General features: G+C 38.3%; 1 protein-coding gene across 1 annotated transcript in view; it reads right to left on the bottom strand.

The window, feature by feature from the left end:
• Spag16 (sperm associated antigen 16) overlaps positions 1-26384 on the bottom strand; it is a 961928-nt gene that overhangs the window by 254158 nt on the left and 681386 nt on the right. The window lies entirely within an intron of this gene.

Here is a 26384-nt window from a genome sequence, read left to right on the forward strand (position 1 = left end):
GAACATATTGGGGCTGAGAAAATGATAACAATGTGTGCCCCTTTACCATGCTGGGGAGAAGACAGGGTCTAAGAATCTGGAAAGCTCAACTTCCCTATTTTCCCTTCCTTTCTCTTCCAAGTGTGAGAGGAGCCCTCTCTGAAACTCCTTTATCTGACAGAAGAATGTCTCCCCCCACGCAAAATACAATGCCATCATTCTTAGACCTTTTCCCAAATTTCATTATCGAAGGACTGGGATGACAGGAAGGAAGGGGAATGACATCATATCAAGGAGGCTTCTCTTACAGGTTCTTCTCCACTTTCCAGCTCCAGGATTATGTGTCACCCCCTGTCTCCCTTGGACCCAATCAATTTCCCTAAAAGCCATTGCCAGTCTTTAGCAATTGTTCCAGCCCTTACTTTCTTTTATTCCTACAAGGAAGGTATTTAGCCCCAGCCAGTTGTCCTTCTTTGAGCTTCCTGCACAAATGGACAGCTTAATAACGTTCTATAGTTTCTCCTGTTAAAGTGTCTGTATTGGTTCCATTTAGCAAACCTTCAGTGTGCACAAGGGAAATTTCCCTTATTGCTATAAGGAGCTACTGGCAAATGTGATTAAACAGAGTGGCCCATTTGGCCTTACATAAAAGTAAAGCCTAAACAAAGCCTGAACTTAGTAGTGGAGTCAAAGCAGATCTCTGCTTTGTCCAGTGTTCCTCCTACAATGAAAAGTTCTTGGGTGTGGAGACTGCAGGCAGGTTTCTGGAAGAACAAGAAAGGTCAGGGTAGCTGGCTGGGGACTGATAAGAGGGGTTTAGGTCTATTATCACTCACTACCTTGAAGTCTTAAAGACTGAAGAGGGAGAAAAGCTACAAACTAAGATGAAAGGCAGATTCCCCAGTGTTCTTTCAATGTTACTGGTCATTTCTGGTACTTTCCTAAACTAGACAATCTTGCAAACCCTTTGTCACTAAGCTGCATTTAGGATTCACGGCTGCCATTGTGCTCAGCAATTTCAATTTCCAGTGTCTCTTTACAGAATCAATACATGCTACTAATCTATGTTCACAGGATTCGGAATTTCTCCACATAAATTTGGAGTTCATAAAAGAGCAAGCACATAGTCTCTGGGGGTCTGCTCTCCTCTCTTTATTGCTCTGATCCAGTTTCTTAATGCTGAAGCCCTTTAAACCAACCATGCCAAGGACCACAAATCATCTCAATTCCCAAAGCAGAAATAAATTACTCACAAAGCCAAACAAGTCAAGTATGAAATGTTATAACCACTACTATGTTTATTTATTGATGTTTCGACTCCATTTTCTTTGAGAATGACCATAGGGTAATGCGATATTATATGTGCATAATGAATGTTAAACATTTACAAAATTTTACGTTGTAAGATATATCTTCAAACATTTTCTCTCACCGATAAAGTTTTGCCTTTTGTCTGCTTCCAACTTGAGAATCCCTAAATTATTTGATTAATTGGTAGGGAAAATGTACTTCCTGGATTCAGTTCCTGAGTGCCAAATTTTAATTCAAAGGAGGCTCTCAGAGGCTCTCTTGAACAGCCCTGGAAGTACCAGTTATAATGAAAATGCTGACTGACCACATTTGCGCTGCTATAACAAAAGCTGACTAGAAGATAAATGTTTCATGAATTAAGAAAAGTTTAAAATTTTTTTCTATTGAGCTTTGTTCCCAAGATAAAAGTGAATCTACTCTTTTTGAGGTAGAGAGAATATGTGGGTTACTAATAATCTAGTCTGCAAACAGCCTTAATCAAAAACAATATCCAAACTGGTACATTGAAATGTGAAATAAGTTCTCTGATGAATTCTTGTCAAAATTGTTTTTGTTCAAAGAAAATGAATAAGAAGAAGACTTTTAAAAACTGTCACATGACTTACATGCACTGTTGGACATTTATTTTGCTCACACAGAGAAGTTGTGTGGTTGGTGATTTCTGTCAGTGGTCCTGAGGTAGGGGTGCCTGACCCTTGATTTCTGGATCTGGCACACAATAGTTGTCTGGCCTTAACTAGATCGCTTCACTGGGCCTTGGTCCAGTGAGTGCAATGAAGTAATAGTACTTTAAGTAATAGTACTTTAACCTTTAGTTCCATTGGTAGGGAACTAAACTGAAAAACTCAACTAACTAACTAACTAACTAACTAACTAACTAACTAAACTAACAAGCTAAACTAACAAACTGAAATGCAGTATGCTAAACAAATACTTGCATTGGGTTAGAGAAATAGCTCAGAGAGTGTGAGAAATTCCTAGTCTTGCAGAGGACCTGAATTTGACTCCTAGGACCTACACTGAGAGGTTCACAACTGCTTGGAACTCCAGAACCTGGGATCCAGTGCCCCCTGCTGGTCTCCAGAGCACCTGTATTTATGTGGTGCACACACAGAAAATCAGACAATTATGAGCTGTCTTAGTGAGGGTTTCTGTGGCTATGATAAAACCATGACCAGAAGCAACTTGTAGAGGAAATATTTATTTTTGCTTACAGCTAACAGGTGATATCCATCACCTAGGAACAGTGAGGGGAGGAACTCGAGGCAGGAACTGATATGGACGAGTGCTGCTTACTAGTTTGCCCTTCAAGTTTTCCTAGCCTGCTTTCTTATATCACCCAGGCCGGTCATCCCTGAAGTGACACTGCCCACAGTGAGCTGGGTCCTCTCACCTCAGTCACTGGTGATGAAATTGTCATCCAGACCTGCCTACAATCCAGTCTTATGGAGGTATGTTTTCAGCTGTGAGTCCCTCTTCCAGATGAGCCTACTTTGAGTCAAGTTGAAACAAACAAATTGAACATGTGCATGCCAGAATGACCGCTGGAATACCCATGGCTTCCAAATGGACTTCTTTATCCTTCTCTCTGTTGAGCCCCTTAAATAGCTATCTGTGTGGTTTAAACTATGCCCTCTGATTTGCTTCCCTTGGGCCACTGTCCTGCTCTATGACCAGTTCCACACTAACAATATCACCTGGGACTCCTCTCTCAAAAAGGAAAATACCTTCCACGTTCAGAGAGCAACCGAAGAGAGAGATGGATAAATGACCACTTCTGTTCCCCTTAGTTCAACTACTACTCTGTCACTGGTTCAAACTCCATCTTTCTGTTATGTCTTTTCCTGAGGATAAAGCACACACTTCTTTAAGTAATGTCCTCCTTCTCCTGCCCTTTCAGACCTAAGGATACTGATGGATTCTCAGCAATGAATATCCTGAATCCTGTCCCCTGCTCTGTGTGACATCTGATACCACTGGGGAGCAATCTGGTAGAGCATGTCAGATGTAATATGCACACTGGTTCTCTCGCCCTCAGCAAATCATTTCTTCATAATGGATGCATGTGGTACCACCAGTCTCAGCGCAAAAGGATACAACCGTGAGCCTGTGCACGTGACAGCTATGTCCTCCTCGCCTTCATCTCCACCTGCCATGCAGTACCCCTCTCCATTCTCTTTCGCTTCTGTTCCTCTCCAGTGTTGCTTCCCTGGTGCAGAGCAGCGTCCTATGAGTTTCCTCATTAATCTCCTTTTCCACTCTACCCCCCATGCCACATGTTCTCACAAATGGCATGGATCAGGAAAGCTTGAATCAGATAAGGCAAATCTCCTATGTCTAACCACCCAAAAATTACCATCACATTGAAACAAACCTCAAGCTCTTTCCTAACAACTGAATTATCCAGTCGTTGGCTCCTGACTTTCCAATATGAGCACCCACTTTCCCGTTCTTCTCTTTCATTAGCTCTGTTCTGTTGTGAAATATCATTTTACATTTGTTTATGCTGCAGAACATTTGTCTAATGACACAACGATGTGTTGCATTCTTTTATGATGCATTTGTTTATCCCTGTGAAGTTGTCACTTTGCCTGGATGAAACACCTGATTGGTCTAATAAAGAGCTGAATGGCCCATAGCTAGGCAGGAGAAAGGATAGGCAGGGCTGGCAGGCAGAGAGAATAAATAGAAATTTGGGAAGAAAAAAATGAAGAGAGGTTAAGGAGTGAGAAAAGAAGGGGTCAGCCACCCAGTCATGCAATAAGAGTTAAAGTAAGATATGCAGAAGTGAGAAAAGGAGAAAGTCCAGAGGCAAAAGGTAGATGGGATAGTTTAAGAAAAGCTGGCTAGCAACAAGCCAAGATGTGGATACACATTTGTAAGTAATAATAAGACTCCACGTGTATTTATTTGGGAGCTGGGTGGTGCCCTCCCCCACCCTTCACAAAAGTAAATTGTAGAAACAACCAACAAGACTGTTCCTTTAATATTTTATACAGTTAATGGTCTGTGTTTTCCAAGCACATCACTGACATATCAAAGAATGACTGAATAATAACACTGGTGAGACCTCTGGAGAGACTTACAGGCATCTCACTTGAAGCATGGTCCAGAGTTCACAAGCCCAGAGGCCCTTCCCTTCTCTGCTGAACTCAGTTTGCATTTCAGAGCAAAACTTTCTTTAATATGTCCTTATTACACCACCTCTCTCCCTCCTTCTCTCTCTCCTACATCTTTCTCTCTATCTCTCTCTCTTCCTCCTTCCAAGCCTTCCCATCATTTCTCTCAGTCTCTCTCTGCTTCCAACTCTCCTCTCCTTTCTCATCCTCCATTGCCTCTCTCCCCACTTTCTTTCCCCCTCTCCCTCTATCTCTCTTTTCTTTTCTCTCTCACTCTTTCTGGTCTATCACCTTCTAAAAAAATCTCACTAGTATACTGGCTAATTAGGTTATTGGAGATGGCATTATTCTTGGTGTGCAGTTATCACCTGAAGTGTCTCTTCTTCATGTAAAAAAATCAGTCCTATGCTGTCTGGGCCATACCACTATGACCTCATGACCGCAACACTAGTCCAACATGTTAGTTAACATGGAGGGAGAATAGTCAATCCATAAATCCAACAAACAAGAAAACACACCTTCAATTTTGTAGGCTAAAAATACACTGATTAAAAATGAATGGTGGTACACACCTTTAATCCCAGCACTAGGGATCTAGAGGCAGGCAGATCTCTGTGAGTTTAAGGCCTCTCGGGTCTACAGAGGGAGTTCCACGATATCCAAGGCTACACAGAGAAATCCTACCTTGAAAAATAAACAAACAAACAAACAATAAAGGAAAAGAAAAAACCCAGAGGTACAGATGGCCCAGAGGCTAGGTACTGTGTGATTGTGTGGTGTCTGTCCCATTGCGCAGACTAATGTGGGATGGTTTGATTCAGAAGTTTGAGGACAATAAGCACAGGCAACAGAAGAAGAGCCTGAGTAAAGAGAAGGAGAGAGAAGGAATCTGATGAAACACATCACAGAGATTTAGGTAGAGAAGAAACAGCCTTTCCAGCTCATTATCCTCACAGAGGAGAAAGCTCATGGGCTATTGCGGGATGGCTCAGAACATGGGCAGTTGTTCTCCTGCAAGCTTTACATCCAATCATAAGTGACAAGTGTCAATAAAAGCATGAAACTGCCATGCTGTCTTTCCTGTTTTTAAAGTTCTAGTATGCTCCATCCTTCACTGTTTCTCTGCTTCCAGTTTTCTCATGTAAACATGTATATGTTTTCATATTTATTCTACTTCTGACTCAAATTGTATTTTAACTCAAATTCATCTTTATTCCACTTTCAACTTGGTAGTGTTTCAGATCAATATTCCTGACCTTTCTCTTACAGCCTCCTCTACATTAGCTAAAAGATTTTTGATGAAATTCATCTCTTCCCTTCCCCTTGGGCACAGCATGTCCATGCGACTAAGCTATTCCTTTCCCATTGTAAAATAAGTCCCAAGTATACCACGTAATCCTTTAACCAATTTCTCCATTTTTAGGTTGTATATTAAGGCAGTGGATGATGGAGAAACATAAAGCAAAAAGAGCATGCATTTCTGGCCAACTACAAGAGACAAGGCACCACCTGGAATCTTCCTAGTAGAGAGATGGTGAATGAGAAGGCAGTTCGTACTGTGCTGAGCCATGAAATTTCAATAATCAACTCCGTTCACTCGTGTCAACAGTAAAACAGGTGTGTAACAAGCTGGTAACCTTCTTATAACTCACCATGAAGTTCAATGACTCACAGTTAATCCCAGCTGTCACTAAAGCCCCACAAGTATCTTCTCCACTGTGTGTACTATTCCCAAGGCTTAGGACAGTTTTTGTAGATTTTGATAAAGAGGGACTCAGCCAAGGAGTAAGCAATTGACATGGAGACCACAAATGAAAACTGAAAAACAGCAACAAAACCAGAGCATCCTCACCTCTATTTGCATTCCCCACCATCAGTCATGACATAGGATGGGTGCCCAGCCTGATTCCCCCACCCTTTCTGCAGGATGGTTCAAGCTCAAGAGTATACTCATACCTGGGTGCTGCCATCACCAATTAACATTTTAAATAGCTGTAAGTCAGTGGTGATTACAGCTTGAAGAGAAAGCTATATCTCACTAACTCTTATGACACCAAAATACTGTACTAAGAACACAACTCTGTGAGATGGGTGATATCATGGGTCTCATGTGAGAGACAAGCAAACAATTACTGCACCCATGCCAGCACATTAAAGAGAGCCAGAGGCAAGGCTGTAAACTCATTTTGTCTAATTTTGAAGTCACTTATGCTTTTGTGTGCAAGCATGTGAAGGACTTGTGAACAGATAATAGGAAACACCTATTTCTCTTCTCCCATTTTTACCTTCCTAGACCTTAATTGTGGGAGAAGTACCCCCAGGGGTCCCTTTTCCTTTCAGCAGGCACCTATAGCACACACGATGGTATCTGTGAGGTTCTCTTAGGTCTTGATATGAGTGAGAGACATAAACAGAGATGCCCCACCTCCCACCTATGAAGAACAGAGAACAGAAGCTGGATGCAGACTTCATGATGTTCAAAGGTAGTTACAACATAATTTACTCTTACTTGACCAAGACGGTGTTGATGTGGGAGTCCCCTCTGTGTGCTGTGATTACAATTAATGAATAAAGAAACTGCTTTGGACCTATAGTAAGGCAGAACTTAGGTAGGCGGGAAAATATATGCTGAATGCTGGGAGGAAGAAGGGCAGAGTCAGAGAGACACCATAGAGTTGCAGGAGACAGATGCTGGGAACTTTAGCTGATAAACCACAGTCGCAATACACAGATTAATAAAAATGGGTTTGTTAGCCAATAAGAAGCTAGAGCTAATGAGGCAAGCAGTGATTTAATTAATACAGTTTCTGTGTGATTATTGTGGGTCTAAGCTAGCCAGGTGACCGGAAACCAACAAGTGACCCCCGTGAAACAATTGGTACCAATGTGACAAACTAAAATCCACTTAAAAACCTGAGAGAGATTAATTGTAGACACAAAAATATAGAGTTTAACACAGCTTCTTGCTGTTTGCTGGTGGCATGCCACAGCTCCTTTAAGGGAGATTTTCCTGACTTGGCAAAAGCAGAAAAGCCGTGCCATTTTGAAGTGCCAGCTTTCTGTGCTGCCAGCATGACCACTGGCTCTTTTAGAAGATGGAGCATTTGGATAGGGCAAGCAAAAAGTACCGAATATACCATAGTAATGGTATAGCTTAAATTTTAGACTGGGCGGGCAAGCAGAAAGTACCATACATACCATAGTACTGGAACAGCTTAAGTTTTAAGAAATGCTTAGCATTTTAAAAAGTGCTCCTGGACAGTAAAGAACTATAGACATGCAATAAAGACAAATCCAGATGTGTCACAGTATTGGATAAATACATAGACTTTTGGAAGAGAGAAGAAAAAGAGTATAGAGAGTCATAAAACAAAGTTAATGCTTTTATAAAAGGGTAAAATCTTTAAAGAGACAGAGCACAGATGTTGCTTTACATTTAAAGGGGGATATGCATAGAAATTTGCATTAATATGGATATTAGTTTATTGATACAAATTTTAAAAGTAATGTATAATTAAGAAATATAGGTTAATATTACTTAAGTAATATTATATCCTTCTGGAGTCTTTGATGGAGTTAAAGAGCTTATAGTTATAGATTTCCTTAGTTATGATAAAAGATAAAGTAGCTATAAATCATCTATAATAGTCAAACTTGTAGTCATGTTTCTTAGATTTTCTAGATACACAGAGATGTATTTCAGATAGATAAGTATTCTTAAAATCTTTCAGAGATCTTTGGAATATGGTATTTTAAATGTTTAAGAACTTAAGACTTTTTATGACAGTGAGACACGTCTGCTCCTGGCAGCACCAGTTACTTCAAGAGGAAGATGGGCATGGAAGCAACTCTTTATGTAGTTTCCTAGCCATTTGGGCAAAAAACTGCTCTTGCTTGGCCTGCTTAACTGGATTGCAGGACCCACAGAGAAATGACTACTGAACTTGCCTAAAGGTGAGACGGTCCTTCAGGGTTCCTGGTACATGAGTCTGCTAGACATTCCACAGGACACAGAAGAAAGTGACTGACAAACTGCCAATATAGGCAGAACTTTCTTTGAAGTTTCCTGATTCATGGAAAAGTCTGCTGGATACTATGGGCCTGTAGGCTGAAGATGAATGCCCTAATGATACAAAAGGACTTCAGATGACAATGAGATGTCTCTGTCAGTTCTAGAGTTTTGGACATTGCTTAAAATGTACTTCCTGTTTATTTAAGTAATATTATATCCTTCTGGAGTCTTTGATGGAGTTAAAGAGCTTATAGTTATAGATTTCCTTAGTTATGATAAAAGATAAAGTAGCTATAAATATTGTAACTGTTCTTGTGTGATATCTTCTGTTGTATGTAATTTTACTATGTTAAAGTTAAAACCTTTCTTTTTATTTAAACTGAAAAGGGGAGGTGATGTGGAAGTCCCCTCTGTGTGCTGTGATTACCATTAATGAATAAAGAAACTACTCTGTGCCAGGCAGCACTTAGGTAGGCAGGGAAAGATAGGCTGAATGCTGGGAGAAAGAAGGGTGGAGTCAGAGAGAAGCCATGGAGCTGCTGAAGACAGAAGCTGGGAACTTTAGCTGGTAAGCCACAGCCACGTGGCAATACACAGATTAATAGAAATGGGTTAAATTAATATGTAAGAGTTAGCTAATAAGAAGTTAGAGCTAATGGGCCAAGTAGTGATTTAATTAATACAGTTTCTGTGTGATTATTTCAGGTCTAAGTTAGCTGGGCAGCTTGGAACAAACAAGTGCCCCCCACCTCAACATGGTGTATTAAACTTGTCTCTTTAAATAGTAAAAAGACTTGCTACTGTTAATAGTGCCATATAAAAAATTGAGAAGACTGTAAAAATAACTCAGTAATAGTCTATCTCAAGATTAAAAACAAGTAGAAATAAGGGACATGGGATGTAGGGTAGGGTAGTTGGTACAGAACTTACTTTGCACACACAAAGTCCATCAGCGCCAGAGGAAACTGTGTGTGGTGACCTAAGCGTGTGACCTCAGCACTTGGGGAGGAAGGTGGAGGTGGGAACAGAAGGCTCAGAAGTTTGAGGTCATCCTCAGCTACAGAACCCCTTTCTCAAAACAAACAAACAAACAAACAAACAAAACTACAAACAACCACAAACATATAAACCTTCTTAATATATATATATATATATATATATATATATATATATATATATGGTAAAATCACAAAATAACCACTTATCACCCAAATTATAATAGCATTAAGGAAATAAGTGGTCACATATTCCTGCTTATAGTATAATGGTACTTTCTTAGCCAGGAAATCTGACAGCATCTCGAAAAAAGAAATAAAACTTTAAAATACAATATAACTTTATTTTAATTACTTTACTAGTCTATATATTATTAAAAGTTTTTGTTTTTTACTTTTTATTTTTAATTGTGTTTATATACACCGCATGTATGCAGTTCTTAAGGAGACCTGAAGAAGACATTGTATTGTTTTGAACTGGAGTCACAGGCAGTTGTGACTAGCCTGACCTGAATGTGGGTCCTGTGGAAGAGCAGTATGCACTCCTAACTGCAGACACATCTCTCCAGCTCACAAACTATATTATAAAATGGTCTTTTGATGTGATAGTAATTTTTATCTGATGGGAATACAAAGCATATGGATTGAAATATTTAAATCTTTAAAATAGATATGTTTAGTTACAGGTGTGTTGAGAGTTGTATGCCCTAGAGGACTGTTCCCATGAAAGCCAGAGGTTTCAGATCACCTCTGGGGTCCTGTTACAAGCTGTTGTGAGCTAGAAAATAAATCTGGATTTTTCAGAAAGATCTTTCCATGTTCTTAATGATTGAGTTATCTCTCCAGAAACCAAATTGTACAAATCTTACATATGGGTGACAGTGTTGTAACTTGTTCTGTTTGAGGGGCTCCTGGCAGTGACACTAGGGTATGCTCCTAGTACATGAGCTGGCTCTTTGGAGCCCATTCACTATGGTAGGATGCCTTGCTCAGCCTTGATGCAGGTCGGGGGTGGGGGCTTGGTCCTGCCTCTACTTAATGTGCCAGGCTTTGTTGACTCCCCATGGGAGGTCTTATCCTTTCAGAAGAGTAGGCTGGGGAAGAAGTGGGGGGAAGTAGGAGGATGGAAGAGGGTGAACTGTGGTTGGTATGCAAAATGAATAAAAATTAAAATTAAAAAATATTAAAACTTAAAGACAATTATTTATGTATATACCTTAATAACATATTCAGATTAGGACCTTGTCTATCTCTGTCACTCTGTAAATCCCTGCATACACTTTCTAGTTAAAATGGCTAAAATGTTTTTATTTTCTATATTTTCTGAGAAATGAAATGGAATGTAGCTATAAAATCAATATTAAGAAAGATAATGTAATGAAAAGTTAGTCTTTCATCTCAAGTTAACCTCAGAGGCAGTCACTGCAAATTTTATGAACTAGCATGTTTTATGCACTGTCTTGAATGCCTACCTCAGTCGTTCTGCAGAGAGCCATGCTGCATGTACGTTTTGAAAGCTAATAGAGTGGCAGTAAAGAAATGCAGGAGTGGATTGAAAATGCAAAGTTATTAACATTTGTTATTTGTATAAGCCCTTTGCCATACACCTTATGTATAATAATTCTTTCTATCATATGAAAATGGCATTTTAAATCCTCTTATAGTTGAGAGACTTGTATAAAATGGTCCACTCAGTGTCTACACAGGTAAAATATTTAACATTTGTAGATTAATCTGTGTTTTTCTATTCTGAAGTCAACCTATCATTTTTTGTGACTACTGATAGTCTTAAAAGTCACCATTTTTGCAAGAAGAGACACCTTGTTCCATATCCACAGTGAAAAGTACCAGAGCTGGCTGTAAAGTCAATCAATTTGCCACAGTTCTACAGCCCTGCTTGCAAGAAAGCAACCAGCACTGGTTTTAAAACTATCTAATTAATCAATGACAGCAAACTTTAGTGAACACTATCCCAAAAGCCAAACAGAAGAGGTTTATGACTTTAGCTGATGGGACAGAGATTTACTACAGTGAACACATGCCTAAGGCTGCTATCAACATTCTCCTGTTTTCCAAAGCAGACAGGTTTTCGTTCTATCCTCATCCCATTCCTGCCCAGTAACTAATACGAGTAAACTCATCACAGAAAATATCAGGTTAGTAAATGGGTTTGCTCCAAAAAGAGTATCTCTGAGCCATATAAACCATATGTTCTTAGCTCCTCTGTAGAACTAGCCCTTAAAGACATGGTGTACAGTGTTTATTTTTTATATAGTTACATCTTTGTCAGTTTGTTATAACAAAGCACTATAACCTGGGTGATTTAAGGAACAGATGTGCAGTGCCCCCTGGAATCTTGATGACAAAGGGTCAGGGTCAAGATATAAGCAAGTTTGGCTTATTAGGAATCCCTTTTTTTTTTTTTGGTCTGTGCATGGCTGTCATCTTTCTATATATCCACCCAGTCTTTCTTTCCTCTATGTGTGTGTTTTAATCCTAATCACTTTCTATTAGGAAATCACTCACAATGGACAATACTCTCTCTAATGAAGCCATGTAACCATAACTATCATCTTAAGGACCTTAAACCATTCTAGGACACTGAGACCCGGATATCAGCATGTAGGTTTGGAAAGACACTATTCAACCTGCAACAAAGATCTAGCCATCTTTATTTAGCATTAGCTTGTTTCAAAATTAAAACTATGATATTACTTTATAAAATACATCTGGTTAGAAGTAGAGATTATGTATATTACATAAACAAAGTTCATCTTATATGTTCATCTTATATCTAAACAGTTTCAAAATGAAAAGTTGTGTGTTTTGTGCCATATTTGAGAATAGCTGAAACATAATTGGTTATTCATACACAAAATGCAAGTGTCAAGTATAGGTCCAAAGTGAAGCATTTTGGATTTGAAATGGGGTGGCAGCTAATTTGGTCATAGAAATATATGGCCCTCAGTCTTCTCATTTTAATACAGAAATGCAAGTGTTTATAATGCTACTTTGAAGACTTAACAATATGGTAAAGATCTTATCCTGTTGTCTGGATCACAGCAAATTTTAATGAGTGTTTGTTATTGCATGGTCACAGTATGTACACACCAAGCCCTATGATGGCCAGGATGAAAACTGTTATCTTCATCCACAACCACAGCCATAAACTGACTCTTGGGGGCACTGAATATTTTCATATTCATAAACACACTTAGGAAACGTGTTTCATTTCGGAGATCTGTTTATTAAGTTTCCTCTCTTCACTCTATGACTGCTGATGTTTCAAGGCAACTCAGACAAGAGAGTTAATCTCTCAGCATCTCTGATTTCGTGACAGAAATCTGCGGAGAAGAACTATAAGCAATGGGCTTTTCATATTGGAATTTCACACTCATTTAACAGCTGTGCAGAATTCAAGTCTGTGCCCCCCTCCCCTACAGCACCTCTCTGAACTTGACCCTTCCAAGCACACCTGTCAGTCCCACATACAATGGTCCAGAGGGAAGCTCTCCTCCTAGGACCTCGTCTGCTGTGCCTTGAGAAAATGATTGCATATAGTGAAAAAACGTAAGAACTTCCAATGGAAATTCTTCAAATGAAACACGCTAAAAGATAAAAATGCATAGGATATTATTTCTAATTCTATGACAGGAGCAAACTATGTCTACAGATTAGCAGAAGAAATGCTTACTCCACCTTTGAGAAGCACATCCCTGGACAATGTCCCTCAAATGGAGCTTGTTTTTATCATGGCTATTGCCTTAGCTTTCAAACTGTATAAGTGTATAAAAGTTTTAATAAATTAATAAAAATTTTAAAATTATTGTCAAGAGAAATTTGTGAAGTTCCTTTCTTGAGTAAAAAAATTTTTTTAACCTACTGGCATAACCTATCTAGCCCGCAAACTTGCTGTGACAATTGTGTGTGTGTGAAACCAAAGAACTTTTAATGTTTATGGCTTGCAAACTGTTAAAAGAAAACATATTTCACTATTACTACTGAATTAATCCCACTGGCATGTAAGCTGGATACGGAGCAATCACTAATGAGGCTCCCTCCCAGTTTCTGTTATTTCATGTAAATAACTAACCATGTCTGTGAGAGATTGATTGCAGCTTTTAAAATGTTTGCTGAATCCATGTGTAATTAAGATGAGTTAAATATGCAAAGCAAGCCTAATTAGCTTCATTTATTAACGTTAGTTTGTCTTGCCACGACAACATTCCTCCTTAGATCCCTTTTAGCACTCTGTGTTTTTGATTTCTTTGTTCTAAGTTGAAATTGCTGAAGAAACAAGCTATTTTCAAAGGGGCAGGGGCTTCCATGCAGGATCCTCCTGCCACTTAGCAATGAGGTTTAGATAGCATTCTCCCCCCCGCATGAAAACTGATTAAAATATTTCTAGATATGTATTTTCAGTCACCTTATGTTAGACTGTATTTAATTAATTCCATTGCATCAAAGTAGGAAACCCTCAGGATTTCTTTGATGAAAATGAACCTTTGTCCAGCATAGTGAATTAACAGGGTGTCAGTGTCTAATGAACCAGGGCTGTCTGGAAAAGGCTTCTCCTAGACACAAAGTCCACATCTCCCTGCACGAACAAAACAAACTTGCCTGTGTTTAGCTACCAGCCTCATTTGGGAAGCGACAGTCAGGTTTCAATGAGAAACATATATGAAGAAATGAAAAAGGAAAATAGTATATGGGTTAGAGGAATGACAGCAAAACTGAATATTAAATTACAGTATGACTATCAATAGTTCTTGATAAGCAAAAGTAGGTATACACACAGCCAAACAAAACAAAACAAGCAACAGACTTATCTTTTATAAAAATTTACATTTTCCTTACTACTTACTATACCTCACAATCCAGGTCTTTGAAATTCACCAAATATTTTGTATTATTGTTGACTTTATTACTTGTTGAAGCTCATTGATATTTTTAGTATAAAATTCAGTGGAAAACAAGTTTCTTTTTGTCTCAACTTGGGGGACTTCAGTCTACGACATTTTATTATAGTTTAAAGACATGAGACAAATCTATATACGATGCTACCTGCACAGAATTTCATGATTTCTATTGGACAATGTTGTATAACAGACCCCAAAACTCATGTTATCTTATATAACAGCACACATTAAGAGCAAGAGCTTATATAATAGTATTTCTGTCTCAAATTATAAATTAAATATGAATTTTCTAATTTGTTCAAGGTTTCCCTTTGAATGTTGGATAACCTAGAAAGAAAAAATAAATATAAATACTAAAATAGTATTTTAAAAGTATTGTTTGTTCATATCACTTGTTTTACTCAAAAATATTTGTTTAAAATCCTATAAGTATGATCTCCCTCCTTTTGCTCCTCATCGGGACCTTGGGAGCTCAGTCCGGTGCTCCTATGTGGGGCTCTGTCATTTTCTCCATCCAATGCCAGGTGAAGGTTCTATGGTGATATGCAAGATATTCATGAGTATGGCAATAGGATCTGTACATTTCTGGCACCCTCTCCTCAGCTGCCCAAGGACCTAGCTGGGGGCGTCTTCCTGGACACCTGGGAACCCCTCTAGAGTCAAGCCTCTGCCAACCCTAGAATGGCTCCCTTAAGTAAGATATATAATTCCTTGTTCCCATATCCACCCTTCCTATATCCCAACCATCCTATTCCCCCAAGCTCTTCCCATCCTCCACTTCACACTTTTCTCGCCCCATCCCCATGAGCAAGGAAGTCAGGACCGTGAGGAGTGCGTTTACCCATTGAGACGGTGGGACAGATCTAACGGGAGACCACCAAGTCCAGTTGGAATGGAACTGATGGAACAGGGGACCAAACCGGGCTCTCTGAATGTGGCTGACGGTGGAGGAGGACTGAGAAACCAAGGACAACGGCAATGAATGTGAACTCTACAGCATGGACGGGCTCACTGTGAGCCTTAACCTTCACCTGGCGATGGATGGAGATAGAGACAGAGCACCACATTGGAGCACCGGACTGAGCTCCCAAAGTTCTGATGAGGAGCGGATGGAGAGAGATCATGAGAAAAAAAGTCAGAACCATGAGGGATGCGTTCACCCACTGAGACGGCAGGACAGAACTAATGGGAGACCACCAAGTCCACTTGGAATGGGACTGATGGAACATGCGACCAAATCGGACTCTCTGAGGGTGGCTGATGGTGGAGGCTGACCGAGGAGCCAAGGACAATGGCGATGGGCTTGGTCTCTACGACATGGACGGGCTCTGTGTGAGCCTTGTCAGTTTGGTTGCTCACCTTCCTGGACCTGGGGGGAGTTGGGAGGACCTTGGACTCAACATAGTGTAGAGAACCCTGATGGCTGTTTGGCCTCAAGAGGGAGGGAGTGGGGGTGTGGGTGGAGGGGAGGGGAGGGAAGGGGAAGGAGGAGGGGAGGAGATGGCAATTTTTAATAAAAAATAAATAAACTGGAAAAAATAAATAAAACAATGAAATAATTAGGCGCTGCTCCAGTGTGGAAGCAGCCTGCTCCTTTATTCTTAAAAAAAAAAAAAATCCTGTAAGTATCTCTTGCATCAAATTTTCCTTAGAGACTTGAACAAAGAATAGTCCAAAGAGTTCCACCAAGGGCCAACTAGGCAGAGCAATGAATTTATTAGGGTAACTCACAGAATATGGGTGAGGGATTATTCACAGGTGTCTGTATGAAGTATTACAGGTATAAGGGCAAGGACTTACAGGTGTCTGTGTGAGGGGTTACTTACAGGTGTTTGGGTGTAGGGTTACTCACAGGTGTAAAGGTTACTCACAGGTGTATAGGTGAGGACTTACAGGTGCATGGGTGAGGGATTATTCACAGGTATATAGGTGGGAACTACTCACAGGTGTATGGGTGAGGACTTACAGGTGTATGGCTGAGGATTTACTCACAGGTGTAGGGGCAAGGGGTTCCTTAAGATGGGTTAAATTCTTATGTAAGAGTTAACCAATAAGTAGCTAGAGCTAATGGACCTAACAATGATTTAATTAATACAATTTCTGTGTGGTTATTTCAGGACAGAGCATCTGGGAACTAACAAATGGCCTTCCAACAACAGATTGGCATGTGGTCTTGGTTGACTAAATCCATGTCAAACCTGAGAAAGCTTAAAAAGGAATTCTAGACAATAAAAAGCAAAGTTTAGCCAATTTTTTTTCCAGATGGACTTTTCTTGCTTGCATCATGTTGCAGTTCCCTTAAGAGCAAACTTCCTGATTCAGCAATGGCAAAAGAAAAAAAAACATATAATTTCAAAATGGCATCTTCCTGATTCACACAAATGACTTCTACTCTTTCTAGAGGTCCAGCTACAGGGCATTTAAATGGGGTTTGTAAGCAGAGTGCTACAAATTGCTTAATAGTGACACAGACCTGCTGCGACCTGGATCTGAGGTGGAGAGAATTGCTCTCAGAGGCAGCAAACATGCCATGTTAGATAGGGTGGAGCCAACAGGCAGAACCTCAGAGTTGGTCCTAGCCACACCTGTTAGTGAAGAAGAAGGGGAAGAAGAAGAAGAAGAAGAAGAAGAAGAAGAAGAAGAAGAAGAAGAAGAAGAAGAAGAAGAAGAAGAAGAAGAAGGAGAAGAAGGAGAAGAAGGAGAAGGAGGAGGAGGAGGAGGAGGAGGAGGAGGAGGAGGAGGAGGAAGAGGAGGAGGAGGAGAAGGAGGAGGAGAAGGAGGAGGAGGAGCTTCTGTCAGAAAATTATTACAGATGCACAATAAAGATAGATTCAGATTTTAAAAAAGACCTCTAAATGTGTCGCAGTGTTAGGTAAATGTATATAGGCTTGAGAGAGAAAAATATAGAAAAAATAAAGGCTTTAAAGAGAAAGAGTGAAGACAGTCATGGATTAAAGGAGTAAAGATAATAAAATAAATATCAAAAGGTAATAAAGTAAAAAAAATAAGCCAGGTAAGGATGCAAAATACACAGAGAGTCTGGATTATATATATTATTGTGTTTTCTTTGACTGCAAAGAGACATTTAATTCTGGGGACTGCTAAGCTAAACCAACATATATGTTTTAAATGTTTCTTGACTTCAAAATTTGAGTCTAAGGATATGTTGCTTTGGAAAATAAATTCTGCTTTTGTTTCCACAAAAGACAATAACCTGTGGAATCCTTCAAGACTAATGTGGTTTGGTGGACCAAGATCCTCCAAAAAGTTGCCATGAACACCCCTAAAAATTATTTCACCCAATAAAGAGCAGGAAGTAGTTTGGGGAGAACCACAGCCAAATTCCCTAAATATTTTTTATAAATATTGTTTACATATAAAATGGATATGTTATAGAGATTCTCATTGGTATGGATATTGGTCTATTCATAAAAATTTAAATTCAATTTTGTTATACTGTGTATATGTATTTCTGCTCTCAAGATATTGTGTTTGTGCAACTCGTTTAAAATATAACGTTTAATTAAGAAATAAGGTTAATAGATAATCATCTATAATAGTCAAGCTTGTAGTCATGTTAGTCAGGTTTTCTAGATTTATAGAGATACACTTCAGTTAAATTGGTATTCTTCAAATCTTCCAAAGACCTTCAGAATATGGCACTTAAATGTTTAGGAATATTAGGACATTTCATGACATGAGACATATCTGTTCCTGGCAGCACCAGTTACTTCAAGAGATAGAGCTTCTCATGGAGTTTCCTAGCCATTTGGCAAGAAATTGCTTTTGCCTGGACTGCTTGATGTTATGCTGTATAAACAGGACTTACAGGACCCACAGAGAAATGACTGCTGAACTTGCCTAAATGTGAGATGATCCTTCGGGGTTCCTGCTTCATGAAAGAGTCTGCTAGATGTTCTGCAGGACACAAAAGGAATTTGCTGACAAACTGCCAATATAGGTAGAACTGTCTTTGACATTTCATGGATACTATGAGCCTGTAGGCTGAAGATTGATGCCCCAATATTACAGGAGAATTTTGGGTGACTATCCAGGTAGTGAGATGTCTCTGTCAATTCTAGGATTTGGGAAGTTGCTTACAATGAACTTCCTGTTTACTTAGGTAATATTATATTCTTCAGGAGTCTTTGATGGAGTTGAAGAATAAATGGTTATAGTTATAGTTTTCCTTAGATACAATAAAAGATAAGCTAGATACAATATTGTAACTGTAATTCTTGTGCGACGTCTGTTTTGTTATATGTATTTTTACTAAGTTAAAGTTAAAACCTTCCTTTTTATTTAAACAGAAAAGGGGAGGTGATATTGGATTCCTCTTTGTATGCTGTGACCACCATTGGTTAATAAAGAAACCATCTTAGGCCTGCACAGGGCAGAATAGAGAGAGGTAGGTAGAGAAAACTAAACAGAATGGTGGGAGGAAGAAGGTGGAGTAAAGAGAAGCCATGGAGCTGCCACCAGAGATAGACATGCTGAAACTTGTTGGTAGGCCACTGACACATGGCAATACACAGATTAATGGATATGGGTTAAACTAATATATATATACATATATATACATATGTGTGTATGTATATCTATATCTATATATATATATGCACATATATATGAGTTAGCCATTAAGAAGCTAGAGCTAATGGACCAAAAAGTGGTTTAACTAATACAGTTTCTGTATGATTATTATTCACAGGTGTAAGGGTGAGGGGTTCCTCACAGGAATATAGTTGAGTGTTACTCATGGAGCATGGATGAACCCAAACCTGGTACATCACTGTAAAGTCTCACCTAGGCATGGAGGAAAACTTTCCTATAGCAGTACATATGGAATCCTATCTCTAGTCAACCTTATTCTCTTTATAAACTCTGTCACCTCCGAACACCATGAGGCCATGTACAGGTAGGGCAGACTAGCATACAGGTGTGAAGGAGGTATAGGCAGGAGGGACTGCTGTGTCTCCCCACGCCCCCTAAAAAAACTCATCCAATTTGAATCTCAGTTTGAATTTCAAAATCATTGAGTGAGTTCTGATGTTGACGGTGATTCTGCAGCACAGTTTCTCAGTCCCAGTTCCTCCAGTTTTTTTCCTCTCCACTTGTAGATGTGTGACATATGACAAGTTACCGACCTATTCAGTTCATATGGATTTGCATAACTGAGTTAGATAAGATGGCCACATGCATGCCCTGGCTTTAAAGTGGAGACACCAAAGGTCAGCATCCCATCATGGTTCTGAAATTCTGTCATGCTAATTTTACATGTTCTGCGATTAGGTCTCACAGCCTGGGAATCATTTTTCATGACTGATAGATCTTTATATTGTAATTTGGGAATTAAGGAATGCCTTAGAACCAGATATTTTAAGGAGGCAATCATCAATCATTTAGATGCATAGCAACCACGCAGAAGATTTATTTAAGATGCCTATTTTTACAGAGGAAAAAAATTCCCTAAGAAGCTCCAATTAAGGAGTTTCTCTTTCAGCATTACCTATGGGGTTCAAATCAATAGGCCATGTGATTCTAATGTGTATTTGAAGAAAAAAAAAACTAGTCTAACATTTCTCGAACTCCCGTGTTCATGTGTTCAACGCTGTTGGCCAGTGATATTCTAAAAGAAAGTTCTGTAATTTGTGCCATTTCTGATACTTCATGGTGTAAGTATTTTCTCCATGGACAATTTTCAAGTTATAAACTCATGTCACTCACTAAATTAAGGTTGGGGAAGCATTGTGTACACTTAGTTCAGATCAACCAGTTTAAGGTCATCTCACCACACCTCTGACAGGCTATATAAATACTGCTGGTCCACAGATAATAATAATAGCAACAACAGCAGAGATCCAGACGAGAACTATAGAAAGCTCTTGATTGAATGCAGTCCTGTTTGTTTTTGAGGACTGAACCTCGGGACTGGCACATGGTGAGGATGTGTCCTACTGCTGAAGTATGCACTGGGGCACTGCTAATTTAAAGAAACTTGCCTTAAATATTATCAACAAGGTATCCTATATGGGAAGGACTGTTGAGAGATCATTTCAGGTGCAAACAGCTGGTACAGAAGACACATTTTGCAAACTCTCACTTTCTTTCAACTGGTTGAAAGGTTCTTTGTGTATACCACATTCTCACTTTGATTCTTGAATCTATGTTTGACAGAACATAACAAAGTACAGAGATTGTGCCTCTCCCACAGGAAACTGGACTACATTCAATGATTGATGTTTAAGGGCTGATTTCTAACAAGGGTTTCTTCCAAAAGACCTTTTGAGCTCTCAAGTATTCAGCAAGTGATTTACTTAGGGTTTCTAATGCTGGGATAAAACATTATGACCAGAAATAACTGGAGGATAAAAGTGTGTTTTGTTTGTTTCATTTTAGAGTCTAACATTTCAGAATAAAAGGAATCTAGTACAGGCACTCAAGGTAGGGAGGGACCTGGAGGTATGAACTGATGCATAGGCTATGGAGGAGATCACTCATTGGTTTTCTTTCCAAGGCTTACTCATTCTGCCTTTTCATAAGCACCCAGAACAATCAACAATCGTGATAATTCTTTTCTTCTTGTCCCAAATAGTTATGGTGTTTAAAATTAATATTTTATACTGTGGCTTAATTAGTTTATATGTTCTCATTTTACTAAACTTAAGTTCAAAATTATCAAAGTACAGGCATCATTTTTAAAGTAACATAAGCACATATGATCTTGTTTATAATCCTTAGTAATGCTTAGAACGCTGGAAAGCAATAGTCCTTTGACTCCACTGCTGTATTTATACTCCCTAGGGAGTGCTAGACGGCAGCTCCTACAATTGTTCTATTTTTCACAGTCTGGGTATTTTCATCCATATCTTAAATGCACTACATAAACTTTTTTCAGTTGACGTATTCATATACATTGTATTTTTATTTCTTCATTATTATGTAGTCATGTAGTTGTCAAAACAACATCTTGCAGTCATCACTCTATATTACTAATGGAATATTTAGAGTCACGTTAGGATCCTTGTTTTCATTTTTATGTTTCTGCTCATAATGTCACTTTTATGTCAAGGTGGTATGCCAAGATGTCTTATATTCCATGTCATACATCCCACTTCTGTCAACTAACAACTGGCTTCTTTTGTTCCTCGAATCAATTAATTCAATCTAGTAATTGAATCATTGCTAAATTTTATTTGTACCTATTACAAATATTTTGGCTCTTGGCAACTTCTGAATTTAATTGTACACATAATGAGAGAGATGTATTGATTTCTCTCACAACTTATTAACACAGATGATGCAGCAGTAGCCAAAACAAAGTTGGTCCTTACCACACTCTCTGAGTATTCAAAAATGTGTGAATGGATGAATTATAGAGCACATGATTTTCCTATTAAGAATATATTATTATTGTCAATATCTTTGGATCTGATGGCATCTCTATGTACTTAGTCTGCTCATGATACATTATCTTTTATCTTCTACAGTGAGATTAGTTTGCCACTTGCAATTTTTTTTTTTTTTTTTTTTTTTGCTTTTCTGTGTCTCAGTATCTCACTCTACTGGCACTGTGTAGTTACCAGCTTATTGTTCCATGTTTTTCAAGCCCTGGGATATTTTCAGCATCACTGGTATTATTGTAGCCTTTGAAGGATGGGGGCCTCATTTGTAAAACCATCTGGTCCCAACACCTGTTTTTGAGGTTATGTCTCCAGCTTATTAAAATTCTTCCATCCAGGTGATCTACTCTACTTTTCCAGGTTGTGATTTTCCAGAGTATTATCTGTCAAACAAAGAGAATAGACATGGTGCTTTCAGCTCTGACCACGAGTACACAGTATTATGATATAAGGTTGAGTGTCTTTTTTTAAATCTATGTCTGCAGAAGTCTTGCTACAATTGGTTCATACTGTACACAGATGTCTACTAAGGTTGACGGGTACACTTTGTTACATGTGGTCTGGCATTTTATTCTGAAATAGCATACATCTGTGTGATCTTTGTTTTCAAACCTCAGTATTTGCATCTTCCATCTCATTTTTCTACCCTTGTTTTCCTTTGCTCATTACAAAGTCTCTCTTTCCTTGATCTACTCTTTGATTAAGGTTTGCAAAGTTAAATTTCATAATATTGATTAAATTTTGGTAATAAATATGTTCTTATCAACTTAATACACTTTCAATATATTTTGCAATTACATTTCTAATTTTTTCTTTGCATACATTTCTAGTTATTTCTCAGTTTTTTAAGTAAATATAATGTCTTCTTGGATTTCCTTGATTACCATATTTTATATGCATTTCTTGAATTGCAAGGAAACCATTTTCATCTTTTTATTTGTCTCCAAGTGTTTCCACTTTTACTCATGCTCAGAAAGGGGAAGATCTATGTAGATTTTGAATTTGTCTGTAGACCCCCACATCTGGATAGTACTCTACCTTGTCCTGAAATGCTTGACTTCCATTTTAAAACTTATACCTGGAAGTTTGTTTCTATTCTTTGGCTAGTTTTTGTCTTAGAATAGAAATTTTGTCCCATCTCACAGGGGTCTTTGCCATTTTTTAATACTTTGGAATAGTTTCCCAGATGTATCATGCCCCAATTTCTGCCAAGTGTACTTTTTTCATTTTATTATTTATACTTACCAATGTGATATCCGTCAGGTAAGTTTTCATGCAGATTTACATATATATCACCAATAGCTTCTATAGTTTCAGAAACATAGTATATATCGAATAAATAAGGGATTAATATATAAATAAGCTTATTTGTAGATGAGGTTTAATATCTTTTACTCATTCACAGAGAGGTTACACAGGAAGGAAAAGGAAGAGCCAAACAAAGCACACTAACTTTTAATGCAATGTCTTATTTCATTTCGCCCATCTATGCATGTTTCTGCATTGTTGTATGTCTTACCTAGGTAAAACTGAAACAGAATAAAAAACTGCATTTAATTGTTTTACCAAGCCTCACTATTATTTTCTCTCAGTTGCAAGCTATTTAGAATTGAACCAGTGAAAATAATTGAGATAGATACTTGTAGAGTACTCTAGGTTCTGCCATAGAGACCGAGAAAGGAAAATCACAAGTGAGGTCACAGTCTTGGGTACAGTTTCTATGACTCTAATAGTTATTATATGAAATCAAAGAGTGGAATGCACAGACAAAACTAACTAATTTATTTGGTGCTAAAATGTTAAAAATGCTATTATTCTTTTACTAAGTGTCCATTCATTTTTCTCTCATACTATCATGCTGGAAGACATTTTCTCAACATAGAGTTTGGCATATGACCACATAATAGATCTGTTTTGCTTGGATTCTTTTTTGCTCTTGTTTCATTGGTGCTTATTTAGCTGTTTTTTCAGTCTGCACCAGTGGAGAATAAAGGACATAACAATTCACATAATTGAATATAAGTTTTTAGGGACTTACTTTTTCTCATCACACAAGAAATTATGCTGTCTACATACATTTTTATTTTGAAATAGGGTGGTTTTAAAAATGCCACTTAGTAGTCTCTGAAATTATGCTGAAACTAAGAGTTCTAATCAATACATACTTCATCAAAGACAATGTTCTAAGATGAAATGAAAGAGAATTCAAACCATTACGGGGTAGTGTGGCTGTCAGAAGTTTAAACTGTGTGGTCATATTGTTAAAATATAGCAAAATTTCAACAATCAATGGAGGGTACATCAGAGGATTTGTGTAGAGGAAAGGGAAGAGAAAATGATCTAAGTATAATATCCTTCAAAAAATAAAATAATTTTTAAAAGTACTAAATCTCATTATTGTAGGAGTTAGCCATGATAAGCTAAATAGAAACAGATCACCCAAAGGAAAGTCTTTACTTCTAACTGTTATCACCTTCTAGAGTAGGACTCAACCATGGCTAAATTTAATGGAGGACTGAGTCTCAGTAGTTTACCCTGAGACAATACCTGGTTGCAGAAAGAACCACAAACTGAGATTATCTGAGCACCACCCAAGAATAGACCATCCAAAGGAAATGCCTAATGTTCCAACTGCTGTAAATAGGGTCACATACCAGCCCAGTCACCTCTAGACAATTGTCAGTCAGAGCTCCTGAACCTTAGAAATCCCTTACCCCCACCTTTACTACTATAAAAGCCCACTCTAACTGAACTTGGGGCTCTACAATTGCTCCAATATGTTGGACATGCGGAGAGAACAAGTTTGCAAACTTGCATAAAATAAAAGCTCTTTGCTTTTACATACAGGACTTGGTCTCCTTGTTGGTTTTTTCAGGGGACTATGTGTATCTGGGCATAACAATTATTTATCACAACACAGATGCGGCAGTAGGCTATTATGTGAAAAAAGTCAGATCAAGAAAAATTTAATTATCATATGTGGTATCTAAAAATGCTGAACTTTTTTAATGGCAGTTCAGCAGAGTCAGAGAGAAGGGAGCCATGCGGAGAGCTTCCTCACTGGGTGTGTGTTAGAGTCAGAAAGGAACAAGAAGCTTTGATGTGTTGTTGGAAGTAGAGTGACCACAGGCAACAATCATGCATCACACCATTCCAAAAGTTACTGGGGAGAATTCTGACAGTTATCTACCTAAGCAAATGGTTTGATTGGAATGTCTAGCCAGATTTAAATATTACATGGTAGCTCATCAATATGTAGTTTTAAAGTATTTTTATGTATCAGTTAAAAATAAAATGGTAGAATAATTCATGAAAAGACAATCTCGTATGTTGGAAATCATTTAAAGTATTAACCTTGCAAGGAGGTGTGCATTTAGATCCAATTTTAAGACTTTTGAAATGCAGAGTGGGAAGATAGTGGCCAAGATAAAAGCAACACAAGTTGGAGGTGCAGGGGAGGACAAGTTTCTCTCACATGTGAATATGAGGCAGGAAGCTTCGCTACAACCCTGAAAATGACCAGTACATATTAACACATAATTAGATGGAGAGGTTTTTGTGGCAATCCCCAAGTGTCACATATCTTCATTGTTGTTGGGAATTGGAGTCCTGGAAGGTTTATGATTATGTAAATGGCATGATATAAGTTGTTCACCCTGTGGTCTGGATATTTGAGGGAAAGGTCATGAGCTGCTGAACCAGGAACAATAGAATGTAGACAATAAAATGGGTGTAAGGTGAAAAAAGCACAACAAAGGGAAAATCAGTAAGATTTAACCAATATCTATCTGAATCCTGGACAAACAGAAAAATTAGAATCAAAGCTGTTTACTTCTCTGATTCATATTGTTGCTGTGTCAATGGGCCTCAGATCAGTTTTGATTCAGGCTCAGAGGTTGAGAACATTCAGGTTTTCTCTAATAATTTTTAGATAAATTCTTTACCCAAATCCCTTTTCTCCATACTCTATTCAAACTACATTTCTTTGTATTCATCTTTGACGTAATAAATATTGCTTTAATAGGCTCTTGAACTTACTACCTCTATTTTTAAATACATGGATATTACTGAAATCTCAAATAATTTATCTGCCTTCAGTAGAGCAGTTCTTTCAGACAACATGAATCACTCTGGACTCAATTCCTGACAACCTTTTAGTGGTACCTCGAACAGCACTCTCTGAATACTTCATTGTTCGGTTGTCAGTCTTCCCCACCAGTAGAACCAAGATCTCTAAGGAGTGATATTGCGTATTCTCCTTTGTTACCCCTTTGACATAATGTACTCCTTGGCATGGAGCAAGTATGTAATAACTAGTGAAGAAATGAATAAATATAAATGTGAAATAACATTGACATTTTGAGACTGAGTCCTTAGAAAATAAAATGGTTGCTTATTGGAGTAGGAAATTAAGAGTAGATTGAGAAATTTGGGTAGAGACTAGTTAAATATAGGGCCTGTAGATTGAATATGAATTGGAAGTAGTGCTAGCTACTTACAGGGGGTGGTGATCCGTTATATGGTAGATACAAAAAGTAATGGTCATCCTACCACAAGCACTATATACATGTTTCATATTATTGGGAAGGGGCTAAGCCATGAAAAATCCACTAAACCAACAGAATCACACACTTCTGTAACACTGA

This window comes from Arvicola amphibius, chromosome 8 (assembly GCF_903992535.2).
Source record: "Arvicola amphibius chromosome 8, mArvAmp1.2, whole genome shotgun sequence".
Classification (NCBI taxonomy): Eukaryota; Metazoa; Chordata; class Mammalia; order Rodentia; family Cricetidae; genus Arvicola; species Arvicola amphibius.